The sequence below is a fragment of the Temnothorax americanus genome, unplaced genomic scaffold, assembly GCF_048541705.1.
Source record: "Temnothorax americanus isolate GAGA-0224 unplaced genomic scaffold, ASM4854170v1 Scaffold3, whole genome shotgun sequence".
Taxonomy (NCBI): Eukaryota; Metazoa; Arthropoda; class Insecta; order Hymenoptera; family Formicidae; genus Temnothorax; species Temnothorax americanus.
Window position 1 is genome coordinate 6,926,418 of NW_027509442.1, and position 15,311 is coordinate 6,941,728.

General features: G+C 34.1%; 1 protein-coding gene across 1 annotated transcript in view; it reads left to right on the forward strand.

The window, feature by feature from the left end:
* The window catches only part of Nachrbeta2 (nicotinic acetylcholine receptor beta2), an 84,135-nt gene that overhangs the window by 60,778 nt on the left and 8,046 nt on the right, over positions 1-15,311 (forward strand). The gene's annotated exons all lie outside the window — the stretch shown is intronic.

A 15,311-nucleotide genomic window follows, 5' to 3' on the forward strand; every position in this document is an offset into this window, starting at 1 on the left:
ATTGTTTGCAAGCCGTCTTTATCTTTCCAGTTAATGAGTATCGCGACAACGCGTTCGGAGTACGGAAATTTGGCTCCGGGGTTACGGTCAAAAAGTTGCAACCAGCGCCGGACTGCACCGCTGGGGCTCGCCTACAGTCCGTCGCCCCGTAGTCAGTGACTACTACTGCGGGGGATTCATACCGCGGGTAGTAAATTACACTGTACACAGGAGTCGCGTGTACGTTCCGGTGCGCGCATTGAGCAACATTTTCCCGGGAGTGCATTTACAACGGATATTACATCGTAACTGGCAGAAAAACGGGCGCGTGTGCAGCGCGACTCGAGATTAAAAGCTATCGCTCGTCAGCGCCGATGAACTCGTTTTTTCGTCGGCCGTTCTCTTTCTCTCTCTCTCTCTCTCCCTCCCTCTGCTTTCGCATCTCTTCCTCTTTCGCCAAACGCATAGCTGCGAAATATACAGCATGGGAATATTGCCTATGTACTGCGCCATGCGGCGATTATGTACATGCCTGCCTGCGCCACCTCGAAGGAATGATCCATCTGTCGATTCCGATTCCTGTTTGGCCGGTGATTCATCGATTCATCGATCGATGTATACATACACAGTGTGCTTTATTAATTTCTCCGTTATATACGATTTGCATGATGTTTGTTGCACGGGAATCTTATATTTACACTCGATGTGCTGCAGAAATATCGGTTTTTCTTCTAACAGTAACTTTTCTCATAAGCCACAGCGTTATAATTTATCGTGAATGATGGACGCGTTATCAGAGAACTTAAAAAAATTTTTTATAAAATATTTAATAATAAAACACATTGAAGCACTCGCACCTCGAGAAATTAAGAGTTTATTACGCGTTTATTTTAGAGAGATATCATTTCGGAATATATGTATGTTAGTACATATTTTATCAAATTTTATTCAAGTATTAAAAGCAAAATAGTAGCTAATAGTACGGAATTAATTAAGGATTAAATTAGTTTTTTTATATATATTATTATAAAACTCTATAGTAATTACTTCTTTATCGATTGACGTTCCGAAATATCGACGATGGAATATCGACTTTTAAATATTTGCATTCACTGGAGAGATATTAATCACGAATATACCATCCAGGAAAAATTATTAATGTCTGAATTTCCGTATGATTTATTACGAGTACTGTTTTTTATTACCTTAACTCAAACGAAATCCTGGAAATATATTACATTACAATTTGCTCACGATATTAGCACGTTAAAAAAAATGTGTTTCTCAGAGAAATGACAGTCACTGTATCAAAAATTTTTAACGGAGCTCTATGACGTTTCTTTTATCGAAGTTGATACACGAGATGAGAATAAAGTTTGATTAAATTTTATATCGGTTTATCGCGTATTGTAGGCGTCAAAAGATTTGCATTACGGAATAATAATTCATAATTTACGTCGCATCTTAAATAATAAATAAAGGTTGTTACGTACGCTGAGAAAAAAAAGCTGTTACCTCAATCAAAGTGCTATCACGGGGTGCCAAAAACATAAGTAGTTTATTCAATTGTATTATTATTAACCCAATATCTGGATTATTAAACCAATAATTAAATTATTGGTTTAATAATCCAGATATTGGGTCTATAATTTAATTATTGGTTTAATAGGTCTAATAATAATACAATTGAATAAACTACTTGTGTTTTTGGCACCCCGTGATAGCACTTTAATTGAAACAACAGCTTTTTTTTCTCCAGTGTATAGTGAACGAATCGTTCAACAGCTGGACACGCGACAGGCTCCTTTTCCGTGCTTTTAATAAAACAGGCGATAATAGGGACGTATTTACGGCGAGTGCATGTACGTACGTGCGGAATCTCTGACGAGCCACGGTCGTTTTTCTCACGAATGTAACTCTCCGCATCTCCACTTGCCGCGAAAGGACCGAGTCTAATACCGCCGCGCTGTTTGCCAGCGGCAAAAAGTATCAACGTCGGATACGACGCGACGTTGGAGCTCACGGGTCCGGGCGGGAAACGGAGAATAAAAAGATCGCAATTAACGAGCGCGTCAGCGGCTGCGAAACCGACACCACCACCGCGGCCACGTCGCGAGGTAGAAATTTATCGCCGGTGCGGTTCTCTCCATTGAAAACGGGAGCGAGCGGCGCACTCCAAGTCGCCACCGTGCCGCGCCGGCTACAACGAGGAACGGCTTCGACGCACTGCAAATGCTCTCCTCGTTACACAATTGCAAAGACGTTACAAACTCGAAATTCCTCGACACTCGTACCGCCACGTGTAATTTACGATATTCCTCGTTTATATGATGGCAATTCATCTCTCTCTCTCGCGCGCGCGCGCGCGTTGTCTCTCGTTTTCTTTCTCTACTAAAGCACTTCTCGCCATCATTACTTAAAAGATTTTTACACAAATGTAAAACTCTCAAAACTTAAGTCGCTTTGAGACTCGTATCGAGATACTCGAGATTAAAAATTAGAAAACTGCGAAGACGCTGCTCAGTGAAATTTTTGTCAAGAAAAAGTAATTTTGAAATAAATTTGATTAAGATGTCACATGTATCACATGGACAGTTAGGTCTTTTTGAAACGTCCTATGTATGTCGACCACTACCGCAATCGTAGTAGAACTGGCTATTCACCTCAAACGATTCGTAGTGTTTGGATGTCCTGGAAGTCTGACTACACAAGTATATTTACTACTACTCGGACATTTACCTTTGTTCCGCCGGATACGCACCACAACTGCACGAGAGACTAATTCGCCACTCGATTACACTTGTGTTTCCTGATCACACAAGTACCTCGATTATTTAGGTATTCACGAGGCTGAGCAGGGATGTGTTACTGAAATATTTTCAAACTAAACAAAATAAACTTTATTTATATCAGTGCAATGCAGAGAGAGTGGCATGCTGAACGTAACGGTAAAAGTACTCCAAACGGATTGACAGAGTGATTGTAAAACAATATAAAAATCACGAATGTTTAAAGCTGAAAGTATGTTATATTTTTTATATTAAATAAAATTCAGTAAAGTGTATTCACTGAAGTATTCAATAGATTTAATCTAACATTTCATCGATGTGTATGTATAAGAAGAGGCAATTTATGTTGTTGATCATATATTTGTTGATTAATATTGCACGGTTGTTATAATGCAGATAATGCAGATTATATTCGATGCAAATGTCTTTTCATGACTGCAAATTATTTTGCGAGCGAGCAAACAAGGTATCAGCTTTATTTCATGATTCACATAACGCGCGAGCCGCCTGTAACTCGTCCCAAGAGTGATGAAAGCGTCCGTTGATGAAACCGATAGTATGATTAATAATTTAGCCTGCCATCGATCCGGTATGCTAATACACTAAAGATTTATCGACTGCTGCGTGAATAAATTAAATTCGGATGATCCGGCCACGTTACATCGCGGACTCCTCTGCCATCTCGTTTGCATGGCACGACCATCTACGGAAATTGATATATAAATATACAAATGCGATATTTGATAAATATACCACGTCCTAGATGTTTATTTTCATATCTTTGAAAACATTATTTAAACGTTCTGCACAATTTGTCACAATAATCTCATAAACAACATTGAGATATTAATAAATATATTGTTTTTAACATATTAAGTGTCCCCAAATTTGTATATCATTTGCAGTAAAACTTTCTAGTTATTTTGGAGTTTGATGTTTTTGAGTCATAAGTCATGGAATTAAAGGTATTTCTATAAATTGATTTTAAAAGCCACTAATGTACAACAAAATATTAGTTTTTCATTAATTTTACACGTATTTTATTCACACAGAATATTAATTTAAAAAATTACTAAAATATTAAATATTATTTAACATGAAAATGTTTTAAATTATAGGAAAATATTATATTCTAGGAAAAATCAACTTGAAATTAATCAAAGCGTTTTGCGCTGCACAAAACACGAGCATATATTTACAGATACCTTATATAAAATTTATTTACGTTATAAATTAAAATTTTTATATTTATTCACGTAAATAAAAAATGTACTTCACATTTATTTAATTCTTTTACTGAATTAATTTATACATTACAAACATTAATAATCTACTTAAAATTAAAAGTCAGATTTTTTAAAATTTATCCAGTACATATATTAATCGTACAATATATAAAGAGTTCTTAATCGAAGAAAGATTCCAATTAGGAATTTAACCATTTTAATCGGAGTAAAGATTAAGATCTTTGTTAGCGATATGTAGTAGTGCAGCTCTCATTGCGCACGATATATAGGTATAGTTATCCGATGTTCTATAAAACATTTTCATTTTCCTTAACAATCAATCATTGTTATATTGTATATCCGGTATCATTAATATCCAGAAGCGACTAGAGCCGAGTTAGACAGGTGACAGTACTGCAACCGGACGTTTGTTTTGCATGCGAACTTATTGCAACTGAATACTTCTGACAGACCAAACGACGTAACGTTCCCTCTGGAACGACCCATCTGATTATTATTGTGAAGTTTCGCTTTCTTCATGGCTGCTTGATTTCTTCCGCGGCATTCATTAAAAGTAAAGGCCGGGAGCAAAAAATCGAGCGCTTGACGCGGTTACTAATTGCATACAAGATCCATTTATAACAAAGCTGAAAATATCAACAATATCAACGCGGTGAAGAGAAATACGTAATTGTTTAAACAACTGATTTTCAATTTATTTATTAACTCGTGATATTAATCTATGAAACTTCTAATTTAAAAAATTAGAAAAACCTTTTTTTTTACTTTTCCCTTACTTTAATTCTTTAATAATTAGATAATTTTTGTGTTAAAAGAAATTTTCTTCCGATATTATCTTATTTTTATCACATGCTTCCAGAAAAGTAAGACTAATTTCGGAAAGTAAAAATTTTTTACCTTTTTCCAGTGAAATGATTAACTGCATAAATTAACGCGGCAATCCATCAGATATTATCCTAGATAAAAAAATTATGTTAAGGGTTGACGGTTGAATAAAGGATGATTTATATTTTATGCATTGATTGAAAATAATTATTCACTTATTAAGCTTACAAATTTCGGTGAACAATTTTGCAATTACCGGTATCATCAACACTCAATGTTAGTGCCCATTTTGATTTCTTTTTATCAACGTGTATATTCATGGTGTTACACTAGATCAAACGTCTCCACACATTCTCTGTAAATAGTTAAATCAGTAGTTTTCAGTGTTTCCGTAAAAGAAAATTTATTGAGTTAACATTTACACGCTAAAGTTACATCATTTATCTGTCTATGAATATAAGTCCTCTCTGCCAAACAATTAATATTACAGTAAAAATATTATCTCTTTGTTAAACTATGTTTAATCTCACGAATAAAGAACGGAATAGACTGTTTCATGTATGCTAAAAAATTGAGAGCTATAATACTGACGGATAAAAAGGTTCAGAACATAACGATGGCCGTCAGCACCGAGCAAAGTTCGCTTTTGATGGTTAACACAAAGGACTCGCTCAGTGTAGAATGTTTGACTAGGTTCATCATTGACAGCTTTCGCTAACGATTAGGTAAATAGTCTAGTCGAGGGCATCCGACGATTACTCTTTATTGATCTTTCCATATTGATTTAACTACCTTTTGTACAGATAAATTAGATGGTTAAAATACAGCTGATGTATGCACTACGTATGTATGCAGTGCAATGCAGCGAAAATAGATCGCCTGTATTATTTACTTTAAGTGGTTTTCTCACAATTTGCATAAAATAATTATTGCATTTTCCTTAGAGATGTGTGTCCAAATATATATAATATCTATAATATATGAAATATATATATATTATTGTATATTGATTCTAATTTCATTTATTGGATATAAAATATAGACATTTATATATATATATAAAAATTTATTTGCTTAATTTTGATCGATTAAATTACAATTTTTATCTACAATTTAATTTCTCATATACAAATTTTTGTTTCGCGTACAGAATTCTCCAAAATGCTTCAAATTTTTTAATTTTAAAAAATTAGGATTTAAATAGATCTAATTATTTTTATATAAAATTTTTTTTTTTGCAGTATTTTTTAATTCTATCATCGATTTATTATTGATATTATTAATAAAATTTTGCACATCTAAAAGTTTTACATAATCTGATGTGACATATTCACAAAAATAAATTATAATGATTTTATTATTATAATTTTTGTATCGTTTGCTTAATTAATGCATTTTGAATTCTGTTTATCATAAACGGCATACAAATGAGCGAAATGTAAATTCGTAATACACTTATGCATGATCTTTACAAAATGGATAATACACTTAATATATACAAAAGTGCTTTAATACAGCAGGCAACCTCAGTGAAACCAAGCTAACTCTACTAATATTACTCTCTCTCTCTCAGAGAAAGAGAGAGAGAGAAAGAGAGAGAGAGAGAGAGAGAGAGAGAGAGAAAGGAGAAGGAGGAGAGAATTCTATTATCTTTTTAAACTTTATCTTACGAGATGCAACATGTGCCGAATAGTGCAGCGAAATCGAAATTGCATTCAATGGACTTTTTGAAATACGTAACATCCAATCGGTGAAGTTCGCACAGATTTTAGAGTTTCCGATAGAGAGAGAGAGGGAGAGAGAGAGAGACAGAGAGAGAGAGAGAGAGAGAGAGAGAGAGAGAGAGAGAGAGAAGCCACATTTCTGACTCAGATTTCTCCTTCCCAACTATTCATTAAGCAAACTTCTAATCGATTTCTCGGCTTATCGTTACAGCAGCCCATCGCTTTATCACTACTTTGTCATCTCGAATAGTGAAACGTTTTTGGTCGTAACGAGATAATACGACGACTTCGGCTGTGAAACAAATGTGATTGTTCCTGAAACTTGACGAGTAGCCAAGTCCGATCCTCATTTTCCACAAGCAAATATGACAAAAGTGTATATCGAAAGGAATTTTCTCGCTTATTTCATTATAAGGTATTAGAAAGTAATTTCGCTATCACACAACACACATACACACCCACACACAAATATGGAGCTAATAGAACGATTTACTCGATTTTTAGTGGCGCAGGTGCATCACCATGTCGTACTCGCACCGACCGACACGGAATTCAATGCGATCGGCACGGAAAGAAATTTATTCAACCACTAAATAACCATGATTAATTCTGATCACGTAAGCCAACTAGCAAGGCTCCAGCTTTACGTCGCGATCATAGTCGCTCTTATATCGCAGCCTAATCGCCATTCTCTCTGGGATCATTACTTAACCCACCTTTATCCATGATCGTAATCAGTTCTGTTCCATACAATTAATTCCCCGTTATATATAACCCGATCAATTTATCTAATAATCTCAGAATTGCTAGAAACAATCGTACTTTCTCTATGGCATGTATAGTATAATACCGTTAATAATATAATAACAGTTTATCTTTAATTCAACCTTGAATTATCATATTAAAAAAAAAAAATAGCAGTATCATTTATACTTTCAAAATTAAATACGTAATTAAGTAAATTTATCTCTCGTATCCAAAATTATTTTATTCGATTTCAATGTAATAATCAATTTTCCGTCACATTTAATAGTAATTTCTATAACAATCAACGCTATTAATGGTATTCAGTCATGAATAATTATTATCTAGTTATTATTACATTTAAATATCGAGAACACGATAAACGAGTTATTCATGGTACAAAGGTCTTGCAATTGAGACCAGTATTTTTGAATTATCTCATTATTCGCGAGTAAAAATTAATATTAAATAATTAATATAAGTAAAAAAATATATCAGTAACAATCATAATTATTAAAGAATTATGTATTTAACTCGGTACTCACTTTTATACATCACGCTTAAGCAATTTGTTAACAACTATCCATAACAATCAACGATATTAATTAGTAGTACATTTTTTGCTATTAATATGTGCAAACAATGGAAACGATAAACAAGTTATTGCTGATGGAAGGAAGAAAGATAAAAGCTAGTAAAGGTGGTGTCACGCTCGCTCTAATCGTATCCCGCAACTTTAGCCCCCGGGACGATTCTTTGCCGCGCGAGCGAGACAAAAGGGCGCGGTTGGGCCGCAAAAAAAGGCGAAACAGATTTATTTTTCTTCCAGCGGTCTCCTCCCCGCCCGCCATAGATCTTTCCCTTTTATCCAGCGTAGCATGCGCGGCCCCGAAACGCGACGCGACTTTCCCGCAGCGTGGTATTTATAACTTCGACTCATTTTCCCTCATTGCGCAGAACAGCGGGATCCGGATAAATAATTGTTTTTGCCGAAAGTTTTATTGCGTTTCCCCGCGCGTGTGCGAGAGTGCTGTGCGGGTATACGTAATAAAAGAACGAGCGAATAGGATTTATGGCTAAGAAGTTCGTATACGGTTCTACATACTCGCGCACTCGTTGTTGCTCGATTGTTTGAGCTCTGTCGAAGTAATTGTCCGACAGTTCCGCAATCAGGATTCTTTCATAAGCACTCACAATCAGAAGTGATGGCTCGAATATACACATTTTTTCTAAACACTGTTTAAAAGTCGATAAACTAAGGCATAAGCAGTTGCATTTTGAGAGTAAAACTTTTATTACGTATATGATAAAATGTCTTGTCTTGATTTGAACTTTTTAAATAGAATAAATGTATTAGATTTCTACATTTATTTTGTTAATGCAATATACGAACCCTAATATATATCGCGTTTACTCCGGGATACTGACATTTTAAAGTATTATGAATAAAGTATTATGAACCGAGAGCAGCGACATCAGAATCAGTCTTTTTATGATTACAAATCCATTCTTTCTACGATTGCTTTAACCAATTCACGTATCGATTCACGATTTCGAAGACAGTTCTTTTGATGTAACGATTACTTGAATCGTCTTACAATTTCGAAGTTGAATACTCTTTCGCACAGCCCTATTTAATATCTAATTTATGCAAACGGTATTTGATTTTCAATTATTTTCAATAAAAATTTATAGATTTAGTCAAAATAATTGTGCTTCTTAATCAAATTATTATAATTAATCGTATTGAACTTATCGTGATTATTTTATTTGATAGACATTAACGAAAGTAAAATTTCATATATAAAAACTTCATGTTTGTATCTTGAAAATGAGAGTGAATGAAACATCGATAAATTAATTGTTTTTGGATCTAGAATTTTACTTAACATTTTTTCTGTTATTATCGGTATAAATGTATCGTACAATATAATACATTGGCGAACATATTTAAAATAATATCATTAATTTTGTGCCATACGAACTAGATTTGTGTTGTCACAATATCGACGCATTAAACCGTAATAATTATTTATTTTCCCATTAGCTGATACATCAGCGATGAGTTATAAGCTTAAAAATGCGGCACTCCGCTAATAGCAATTATCGAATGCAACGCGTTTCCTGCTCGATAGCGGTATAAAGGGGTAAGAAACGAGAATGCAGAGAGAATGGGATATTGAATGCAGCGGATAAAACCTTTCGCATTCGGGACACCTATTCGCGCGCGTTGTTATTATTCACGTAATATCCAAAAATACAATCGAATGTGATTTAAACGGTCTTCGCTCCGTTAATTCCGAAAATCCGTGAATCAAAGTACGCGTCCTCGCAAATATCATAAAGGCCAAATCTCTATATTTTGACAAAAGCGCAAAAACGTTTGCATGCATTGCAATGATCGCGACACAATCGAGATATGAAAATAGAAACATAAAATAGAAACATATTATAGTGTAAATCCTATTACACTATAATATTTTCATCTCCTGTCATCAAGCGTCTATTTCGTTGAGAAAATTTAACATTTCTTTAAACACATGTCAGATATTATAAAAATGTTATATTACGTTTGTTCTCGCTTTAGAAATTCTTTGTACGACTTGGATTTGATTTTTCTTTTTTTTTTTTTTCAAGCACAATTTTTTAACTTTTACTTTGATGAGCTTTGTAATTAACTTTTAAATTACAATCTTATTAAAGTAATGTTCGCTTGAAGTTAAATGAAGATTAAAGTTCTGTTATTCTGAAACTTAATTCTTTAAAACTACTACATATTTTTAATTACTTTCAACTCAAAAACTGGTTAGTATCTCGATATTTATTTAATAATTTTCTCTCTCCCGCTCTTTGATTTATTTTTATATTTTATACATTTTTGAAATTTTACATACAGCAGAACCTCGATTATCCGAGGATTATTCGTGGACTAACAATATTTTCAGAAGCGAAACAAAATTAGTTCGGTTAGAGAAAAGATATAATTAATGACAAACGCGCGCGGATGGATTCCGCGCAATTAAGATCGCGAAAAAGAAGACTTGTTTATGTCGTTCGCATTTGGGTGCGTGTTACTGTTAGGGATTATAAATTGTTCGGCCCCCGTTCTTTTCAAAGGATCGTCCATCCGCCTGATGCGCGCCCCGCACAACAACAACCCTCACAAGCTTCTCTACCCTTGTCCATGCCGTGGTGCACTCTCGCCCAGATCGCGGTAATGAACGCGTTCTGCAGTTTGCACTCCGCCATTATATTGCATTGCTCGAGCTAAATAAATTATTCCGCCCGGGCTTTTGTGTGCGCCCACACGTGCGCGCGAGGTGTTGCGAGTCGGTTGTCCTCGACAGCGGATAGAAGAGCACGCGCTCGTCGATCGGTGGAACATTCGCCGACTGTGAAAATTGCTAATGTATATTGTGCGCGAAATAACGCGAGTTCGTCGGAATGATTGTTCGTGCTGATCGCGGGAAAATGTTTAATCGGAGTAGGATACCCCTGGATATACCTCTCGAATGAGATAAAAGTTACAGGCGAGAGAGAGAGAGAGTTATATCGATGTATACATATGTATAATGAAACGAATCGACAATTGCTTGTGTTTTCAAAAATCAGATGTGCTCGAGATATATAAAATTATCCACTCTTGATTCTTTACTTACATATGTAGAATTTATATAATAAAATATAATAAAATAAAATAATGTAATTATTAATAAAATTAAAATTATATAATTTATATAACTAATATATATATAAAATAAAGTTCACATTGTGCGACGAAGATGTATAATAAAACGACAGATCATGCCATCGTTTATGATAATTTAAATTATGTCTATCCCGCAGTGTTAATTTTATTTTTATTTAAGTTTCTATATTTTTACATTTAAAAAATAATTTAGATGATAAACTTAGGTGTAACGGTCCGTACATACACGGTATATGGCTGTGGTGGTATATATGAAGTATATATAATAGCAGTATCGCGCACGCTGCATAACTCAGCAAGATATTGGATATACTCTATTATCATAGTAAACCTCTGTTCCTCAACAGCCCTTATGATGACGTAATTATCTTTAGTAATTAAAGTACACATATACTTTAGGCGGTTATTGGCTCTTTAGAGACAAGCCGCGGGAAAATTATGGAAATTGTAAGCAAACACGCTTTTATTTCTCGATCGATTATTATGGATTATTATCCATTAACGGCGCTGCATGTTCGCGATAGATTAACCTTATAGTTAACATATTTTATTTCAATGCACTGCATTGGATTAATTATATTACTTTTGACATATTGAGTTGATGCACAAATAAATTCCGCTATACATAATTACTGAATCATTTTTTCTGAGAATTCACTTAACTTGGGACAACTTGGCAACCAAGGAATTTTTAAAATATACAAAACATATTTTACAAACAATGTGATAAAAATTATCAAGCAAATTGGTAAATTTTGAAAAATTATTGAGATTTCCTAGATATATTTTAGTAAAATTAATCAAACATATTTTATATTTTAATGTAATAGATATTAATATTTTTTATTATGGTAGATATTAATCGGAATAGCTCGCACATAAAATTCTTGGTGGTACATGTTGTCTCGCAACTACCATGATTTTAGGGTAAATATTGAGAGAAAATTCTCTCCGTGCAGTATTACCTACAATATTTAATTATTCTATCTGTTGCAAATAGTAAATGGGCTCGAGTTAATATTTCACGCATAGTGTCATCCGATATTTATGGCTAACTTTAATGATTAACTCAATTCTCTGATTAATTCGAAAATATCAACGCAGGTCATCATCTGTCCTCGAGAAAAAATTTTGTATGTATAATTATATATAGGGTATGTCCACATATATATATTTTCTTTCTCTTGTATAATCTCTTCGTATGTATAGAAAAAAATAATTAAAAGAATAATTAAAAAATAATTAAGAAAATAATATTTACGAATTAGTATCTTATACTGTAAACAACGTTCTTGAATATAAAAATTCAGTTTGTTAAGTAAAACGGAACTTATTTAATCCAATATGTACATTCTAGTAAAAACTTTACTATTTATATTATCTATATTAGTTATACATATACGCATATATTAACGCTTGACTAACTTTCGAGTTCTCTTTTTTTTCTGTATGTTTAATTATCTCCTAGATTTAGAACATATATTAGCAAAATTTGTGTTGCGTGAAATAAACCATTAATGCTAGTACCTAACGTTAGTATATAGCAATACTGACGAAATAATCGACGTCGATCGTAGATTAACGTTAAACGTTCTGAATCGCCGGTGATCCGGCAAAATGCAGAAATTATAAAAGCGAACCGGAGTGCACGCGATCCATCGATCGCGTCCAGAAGTGTCGTTACTCAGAGTGGCAGTGTCCGTTGGTCGCGATATACACGACCGATAGATAAAAGAAACCGTGATGGAATGGCTGGTGCTGCTGCTGCTACTGCTTCTGCTACGACTATGCTTCCCGTGCGCGACAGAGAAGGGAACAGACAGCGGAGGGTAGTAAGTGGGCTAGTAAGTTTCACGATAACAGTTATAAATGACCCTCTCGAAGCACGGCGCCGCAGGACTCTCAACTACGTGCCAGACACTGGCCCCTGCCTAATACAGGCGACGTCACACGGATATATCCGTAAAAGGCACTAAACAAACATACGCTAAGTACCTCGGCCCGGCGTACGTGTGTGTTTACGTATCCTTGATCGATAATCGCGCCCGTCGATCGCACGTCCCCGTCATGACCGGTCCACCGCCGCGACTTCGAGGAACGTCACTTTTTTGCGACGTTGTTTCATATAAGATCCTGGTCGTAAATTTTCTCGACCATCAAATTAATATTACACACATAGTGTCATTCACTATTCGTGATTAACTTTAACTTAATTCTTTGATTAATCCGAAAGTATATATCAATGGAGAGGTCATCTGCCCTCGGAAAATTTTTTTTCTATATAATTATATATATATATAAAATATGTCCATATATATATATATATATATATAGAAAAAACAATAAAAAGAATGATTAAATAATAATTACAAAAAGTATAAAATTGCGGTTAGATTATACAAGTTTATATATAATATAATCATCTATATAATATAATTATACATAATTATATTTTATTTATGATTATTACATTTATAAATTACTGCGTAAGCATAAGAAAATTGAAAATTAAAAAAACCGGTTTCCAGAAAATCGGTAACAAATAACTATACACATAGTGACACTCCCCGGAAAATTCTACCCCTATTTCATATACTTTTGGTAAAAATTCGGTTCAGGGGTTTGGACTGGGCGTTGATGCATGAGTCAGTCAGTCAGGACATCTTCCTTTATATATATAGATTATACATGAGGTTTTTCTTATTTCCTCAAACTTCACTTTTGGATTAAAAAAAAAAAACAATGTAAAAATTATTTTTTAATTTTTTTTCTTTGTATACAAAATACGAACAAAGATTATACAAGAGAAAGAAAACATATATAGGCATATTTTTATTTATAATTTTGTATTAAAAATCCGGATTGTCATTTTGTAATTTTTAATATTATATATTTTCGTGATATTTGCATATAAAAATTTTCCAACAAAATTTACTTGAAATTATTGTAATTAGAAGACAAAATTTAAATTAAATTTTTGTACAAAAAGATATAATTTTAATATAAGAATGTTTATATTATCTTTTTTTAAATACTTTCGCATAATAAGTAAAGTAACGTTGAAAATACGTTAAAAATACTTTATTTGGTATTCTAACACGGTTATAATGTGTTGGAATAATAGTACTCTACTTCTGTCGTAAAATATTTATATAAAATTCTTTCAAGAAAAATTGTATGAATATTCTTCTTTTTTACTAGAAAAATATCTTCATAAACTTTGAAGAAATATTATCATAGAAACCAATATTGGTCAAGCATACTTGTTGGATAATATGTTGCTTATAAATTACGGTCAAAGCTGCATATAATGCAGAAACTAATGAGAGTATCACGCACACATGCATATACGCGTCCATATACGTATTTGCAGAAGTGAGGAAGAACCTTCCTTGCTCGTTTTAACAATGGTGTAAGTAGATGAGCAAGTACCTGAAGCATTAAAGTACTTTCATCATCCTATCTCAACATCTGTGTCCATCCTCTTTTTCTTCCTCCTCCTCTTCTTCCTCGAAAATGCACATGTAATTCAAATTTATTGCCATCAAAGAATCACGATTTTAATAAACAAATATTACATGTACGTAATATTACGCATGAATATTATACATGAATATAATATGGGATAAATGAGTTAATTTTGCGTTCTCCAAGAGCCTCTTGCGTCAGTATAATGTCAAACATATCCGTTGATCGGTCAGTTTTGGATACACAGACGAGCCTTCCAGACAGCATGGCGTCCGAGGACACCACTGCATTATGCACCACTTAAGATAGATGTTGCGCCATAATTGCACCCTCTTTTGGAGGAAATACGACGCGTTATTCGGCGGTATTATGAACACAAATCTGCGTCGACTCTGCGGAATGTTAAACGAAAGTCGCATCTCAACTGGAGGGATCCTCGTTTTCGAGAACGATTCGCTCCGCGGTTCCTCCGAATGGGGACGTTCCCCGACAGGTAGCTTTTAAGGAATTTATCCAGCCGGACATTAAACGGCGCGGATCTTGATAAATTCAAATGGATTATTTCTCATGTCCGATTCACTTGGCGTGCGACTTTCGACGCGATTTGGCAATGTTACCCGATGCCACAAATCGATTTATTTCACGCTAATCGTCGGTTCTGCGGACGTTTACGTTTCTCGTGACATATTTCCATATTAGTGCAAGCAGTATGGTCGGGCGAACAGGAGTACGAAGAGAGGGATATGACCGTAAGGCACAAGGCATCACTTACTCCACACGTGCATCGGTATTTCATCGTTAAGGTGGATTCATTTGAGAATCGATA